Genomic DNA, 6,575 nt, shown 5'->3' with positions numbered 1-6,575 from the left:
GGCATTCTTGTTGAAGCTGATCCTGAACCTGAAAGGACCTTGAAGAGAAAGCTAAGAGAAGCTAAAGCACAACTCTCTGTTGAGGACCTAACCGAATTCTTCAAGGAAGAAGAACCCATGGCAGCCGAAAACAACAACAATGCCAACAATGCAAGGAAGGTGCTGGGTGACTTTACTGCACCTACTCCTGATTTCTATGGGAGAAGCATCTCTATCCCTGCCATTGGAGCAAACAACTTTGAGCTTAAGCCTCAATTAGTTTCTCTAATGCAACAGAATTGCAAGTTCCATGGACTTCCAATGGAAGATCCTCATCAGTTCTTAGCTGAATTCTTGCAAATCTGTGACACAGTCAAGACTAATGGGGTTAACCCTGAGGTCTACAGACTGATGCTATTCCCTTTTGCTGTAAGAGACAGAGCTAGAATATGGTTGGATTCTCAACCTAAAGAAAGCCTGGACTCTTGGGAAAAGCTAGTCAATGCCTTCTTGGCAAAGTTCTTTCCACCACAAAGATGGAGTAAGCTTAGAGTGGAAGTCCAAACCTTCAGACAGAAGGATGGAGAATCCCTCTATGAAGCTTGGGAAAGATACAAACAATTAATCAGAAGATGTCCTTCAGACATGCTTTCTGAATGGAGCATCATAGGTATTTTCTATGATGGTCTCTCTGAACTATCCAAGATGTCTTTGGATAGCTCTGCTGGAGGATCTCTTCATCTGAAGAAGACGCCTGCAGAAGCTCAAGAATTGATTGAAATGGTTGCAAATAACCAATTCATGTACACTTTTGAAAGGAATCCTGTGAACAATGGGACTAGTCAGAAGAAAGGAGTTCTTGAGATTGACACTCTGAATGCCATATTGGCTCAGAACAAGATATTGACTCAACAAGTCAATTTGATTTCTCAAAGTCTGTCTGGAACGCAAAATGCACCAAACAGTACTAAGGATGCTTCATCTGAGGAAGAAGCATATGATCCTGAGAACCCTTCAATGGAAGAGGTGAATTACCTAGGAGAACCCTATGGAAACACCTATAATTCTTCATGGAGAAATCACCCAAATTTCTCATGGAAGAATCAAGAGAGACCTCAACAAGGTTTCAATAACAATAATGGTGGAAGAAACAGGTTTAGCAATAGCAAGCCTTTTCCATCATCTTCTCAGCAACAGACAGAGAGTTCTAAGCAGAATACTTCTGACTTAGCAACAAGGGTCTCTGATCTAATAAAGACCACTCAAAGTTTCATGAATGAAACAAGGTCCTCCATCAGAAATTTGGAAGGACAAGTGGGACAGCTGAGCAAGAAAATTACTGAACTCCCTTCTAGTACTCTTCCAAGTAATACAGAAGAAAATCCAAAAGGAGAGTGCAAAGCCATAGACATGGCCGAATATGGAGAGGAAAGAGAGGAGGAGGACGCCACTGAGGAAGACCTCAGTGGGCGTGTACCAATCTCCTCTGAGTTCCTCAATGAGGAACCATGGGAATCTGAGGCTCAAAATGAGACCATAGAGATTTCATTGGACTTACTTCTGCCATTCATGAGCTCTGATGAGTATTCTTCCTCTGAAGAGGATGAGTATGTCACTGAAGAGCAAGTTGCTAAATACCTTGGAGCAATCATGAAGCTAAATGACAAGTTATTTGGAAATGAGACTTGGGAGGAAGAACCACCTTTGCTCACCAAAGAACTGGATGACTTGTCTAGGCAGAAACTGCCTCTAAAGAGGCAAGATCCTGGGAAGTTTTCTATACCTTGTACCATAGGCACCATGACCTTCAAGAAGGCCTTGTGTGACTTAGGGTCAAGTGTAAACCTCATGCCCCTCTCTGTAATGGAGAAATTAGGGATCTTTGAGGTGCAAGCTGCAAGAATCTCATTAGAGATGGCAGACAACTCAAGAAAACAAGCTCATGGACTTGTAGAGAATGTTTTGGTGAAGATTGAAGACCATTACATCCCTACTGATTTCATAGTCCTAGAGACTGGGAAGTGCATGGATGAATCCATCATCCTTGGCAGACCCTTCCTAGCCACAGCAAAGGCTGTGATTGATGTTGATAGAGGAGAGTTAATCATTCAAGTGAATGAAAAATCCTTGGTGTTTAAGGCCCAAGGACATCCCTCTATCATCATGGAGAGGAAGCATGAAGAGCTTCTCTCAAAACAGAGCCAAGCAGAGCCCCCACAGTCAAACTCTAAGTTTGGTGTTGGGAGGCCACAACCAAACTCTAAGATTGGTGTTGAACCCCCACATTCAAACTCTAAGTTTGGTGTTGGGAGGTTCCAACACGGTTCTGAGTATTTCTGAGGCTCCATGAGAGTCCTCTGTCAAGCTAATGACATTAAAGAAGCGCTTGTTGGGAGGCAACCCAATGTTTTATAGCTAACTATTTTCTTTTGTTACTTTATCTTTCTTGTAGGTTGATGATCATAAGAAGTCACAAAAACAATGAAAAAAGCAAAAACAGAATGAAAAACAGGAAGAAAAACAGCACACCCTGGAGGAGAAAAAGCTGGCGTTCAAACGCCAGCAATGCTAGCTGTTGGGCGTTTAACGCCTAGTCTGGCACCATTCTGGGCGTTTAACGCCAGAAAGGGGCACCAGACTGGCGTTAAACGCCAGTAAAGGGCAACAACCTGGCGTTAAACGCCAGGAATGGGCATCAGCCCGGCGTTTAACGCCAGAAATACCTCAAAACGTGATTTTGAGCAACATTTGGTGCAGGGATGACTTTTCCTTGACACCACAGGATCTGTGGACCCCACAGGACCCCACCATCACTCTCTCTCTTCTTCCCCCATTCACCAATCACCTCAATACCTCTTCCCCAAAAACCCTTCACCTATCAAATCCCATCTTTCTCTTCACCACTCACATCCACCCTTCATAAATCCCCACCAACCTCACCCTTCAAATTCAAACCACTTTCCCTCCCAAACCCACCCATCATGGCCGAACCATTACCCCCCTCTCTCCTATATATACCCTTCTTCAACCCTTCATTTTCACACAACCTAAACACCCCTTCTTTCCCTTCTTGGCCGAACACACCACCTTTCCCCTCTTCCTCATTTCTTCTTCTTCTACTCTCTTCTTTCTTCTTTTGCTCGAGGACGAGCAAACATTTTAAGTTTGGTGTGGTAAAAGCGTTGCTTTTTCGTTTTTCCATAACCATTTATGGCATCCAAGGCCGGAGAAACCTCTAGAAAGAGGAAAGGGAAGGCAAAAGCTTCCACCTCCGAGTCATGGGAGATGGATAGATTCCTCTCAAGGGTGCATCAAGTCCACTTCTATGAAGTTGTGGCCTTGAAGAAGGTGATCCCCGAAGTCCCCTTTTCACTCAAAAAGGGTGAATATCCGGAGATCCGCCATGAGATCCGAAGAAGAGGTTGGGAAGTGCTTACCAACCCCATTCAACAAGTCGGAATCTTGATGGTTCAAGAGTTCTATGCCAATGCATGGATCACCAAGAACCATGACCAAAGTGTGAACCCGAATCCAAAGAATTATCTCACTATGGTTCGGGGGAAATACTTGGATTTTAGTCCGGAGAGTGTGAGGGTGGCGTTCAACTTGCCTATGATGCAAGGAGATGAGCACCCTTACACTAGAAGGGTCAACTTTGATCAAAGGTTGGACCAAGTCCTCACAACCATATGTGAAGAGGGTGCACAATGGAAGCAAGATTCAAGAGGAAAGCCGGTTCAATTGAGAAGGCATGACCTCAAGCCCGTGGCTAGAGGATGGTTAGAGTTCATACAACGCTCAATCATTCCCACTAGCAACCGGTCCGAAGTTACCATAGACCGGGCCATCATGATCCATAGCATCATGATTGGAGAAGAAATAGAAGTTCATGAGGTTATAGCCCAAGAACTCTACAAGGTGGCGGACAAGACCTCCACTTTGGCAAGGCTAGCCTTTCCTCATCTCATCTGTCACCTCTGTTATTCAGTTGGAGTTGACATAGAGGGAGATACCCCCATTGATGAGGACGAGCCCATCACCAAGAAAAGGATGGAGTACACAAGAGACCCCTCTCACCATGAGATCCCTGAGATTCCTCAAGGGATGCACTTTCCTCCACAAAATTATTGGGAGCAATTAAACACCTCCCTAGGAAAGTTGAGTTCCAACATGGGACAACTAAGGGTGGAGCATCAAGAACATTCCATTCTCCTCCATGAAATTAGGGAAGACCAAAGAATCATGAGGGAGGAGCAACAAAGACAAGGAAGAGACATTGAGGAGCTCAAGCACTCCATAGGATCTTCAAGAGCAAGAAAGAGCCGCCATCACTAAGGTGGACCCGTTCCTTGATTTCCTTGTTCTTTATTCTTCTGTTTTTCGATTTTTATGCTTTATGTTTGTCCATGTTTGTGTCTTGTGATCATTAGTGTCTTAGTGTCTATGCCTTAAAGTTATGAATGTCCTATGAATCCATCACCTTTCTTGAATAAAAACGTGCTTAATTGAAAAAGAAAAGAATTGCATGAATTCTGAATTTTATAGTAGTTTAATTAATTTGATGTGGTGGCAACACTTTTGTTCTCTGAATGTATGCTTGAACAGTGCATATGTCTTTTGAATTTGTGGTTCATGAATATTGGCTCTTGAAAGAATGATGAAAAAGGAGACATGTTACTGAGGATCTGAAAAATCATTAAAAATGATTCTTGAAGCAAGAAAAAGAAGGAAGCAAACGAAAAAAAAAAACCGAAAAAAAAAGAGAAGAAAGAAAAAGAAAGAAATAAAGTTGTGATCCAAGGCAATAAGAGTGTGCTTAAGAACCCTGGACACCTCTAATTGGGGTCTTTAGCAAAGCTGAGTCACAATCTGAAAAGGTTCACCCAATTATGTGTCTGTGGCATGTATGTATCCGGTGGTAATACTGGAAGACAGAGTGCTTTGGGCCACAGCCAAGACTCAATAAATAGCTATGTTCAAGAATCATCATACTTTACTAGGAAAATCATTAACACTATCTGGATTCTGAGTTCCTAAAGAAGCCAATCATTCTGAATTACAAGGGATAGAGTGAGATGCCAAAACTATTCAGAGGCAAAAAGTAAAAGCCCCGCTCATCTAATTAATACTGATCTTCATAGATGTTTTTGGAGTTCATTGCATATTCTCTTCTTTTTATCTTATTTGATCTTCAGTTGCTTGGGGACAAGCAACAATTTAAGTTTGGTGTTGTGATGAGCGGATAATTTGTATACTTTTTGGCATTGCTTTTAGTATGTTTTTAGTATGATCTAGTTAGTTTTTAGTATATTTTTATTAGTTTTTAGTTAAAATTCACTTTTCTGGACTTTACTATGAGTTTGTGTGTTTTTCTGTAATTTCAGGTATTTTCTGGCTGAAATTGAGGGACCTGAGCAAAAATCTGATCCAGAGACTCAAAAGGACTGCAGATGCTGTTGGATTCTGACCTCCCTGCACTCGAAGTGAATTTTCTGGAGCTACAGAAGCCCAATTGGCGCGCTCTTAACGGCGTTGGAAAGTAGACATCCTGGGCTTTCCAGCAATATATAATAGTCCATACTTTGCCCAAGATTTGATGACCCAAACCGGCGTTCAAAGTCACCTCAAGAAATTCCAGCGTTAAACGCCGGAACTGGCACCTAATTGGGAGTTAAACGCCCAAACTGGCACTAAAGCTGGCGTTTAACTCCAAGGAGAGTCTCTACACGAAAAAGCTTCATTGCTCAGCCCAAGCACACACCAAGTGGGCCCAGAAGTGGATTTTTATGTCATTTACTCATCTATGTACTAGTTTTCTATAAGTAGGACCTTTTACTATTGTATTTAGGGAGACTTTTGGTAGCTATCTTTGTTTTATGCTATCTTAGACCTTTGGAGGCTGGCCATTCGGCCATGCCTAGACCTTGTTCTTATGTATTTTCAACGGTGGAGTTTCTACACACCATAGATTAAGGTGTGGAGCTCTGCTGTACCTCGAGTATTAATGCAATTACTATTGTTCTTCCATTCAATTCCGCTTGTTCTTGTTCCAAGATATCACTCGTTCTTTAACTTGATGAAGGTGATGATTGACGCCCATCACCATTCTCACTTATGAACAAGGTGACTGACAACCACTCTTGTTCTACAAGCAACCAAGGCTCTAGTGAATATCTCTTGGATTCTTTAATCGGAATCTTCGTGGTATAGGCAGGACCTGATGGCGGCATTCAAGAGAATCCGGAAGGTCTAAACCTTGTCTGTGGTATTCTGAGTAGGATTCAATGACTGAATGACTGTGATGTGCTTCAAACTCCTAGCAGGCGGGGCGTTAGTGACAGACGCAAAAGTATCAATGGATATTATTCCGGCCTGACCGAGAACCGACAGCTGAATTCCGCTATGCTGTGACAGAGCATATGCAATCGCTTTCACTGAGAGGATGGGAGGTAGCTGCTGACAACAGTGAAACCCTACACGAGCTTGCCATGGAAAGGAGTAAGAAGGATTGGATGAAGGCAGTAGGAAAGCAGAGAGACGGAAGGGAAGGCATCTTCATACACTTGTCTGAAGCTCATACACCAATGATATGCATA

General features: G+C 42.7%; 1 non-coding gene across 1 annotated transcript; it reads right to left on the bottom strand.

Moving 5' to 3' along the window:
• Positions 1-522: 522 nt before the first annotated feature.
• Positions 523-630, bottom strand: LOC130958986 (small nucleolar RNA R71). The gene has a single exon (XR_009078083.1). It is a non-coding gene; the product is annotated as a small nucleolar RNA R71 (small nucleolar RNA).
• Positions 631-6,575: the final 5,945 nt, after the last annotated feature.

Source organism: Arachis stenosperma, chromosome 10 (assembly GCF_014773155.1).
Source record: "Arachis stenosperma cultivar V10309 chromosome 10, arast.V10309.gnm1.PFL2, whole genome shotgun sequence".
Classification (NCBI taxonomy): Eukaryota; Viridiplantae; Streptophyta; class Magnoliopsida; order Fabales; family Fabaceae; genus Arachis; species Arachis stenosperma.
This window is presented reverse-complemented; position numbering and strand designations above follow the sequence as displayed.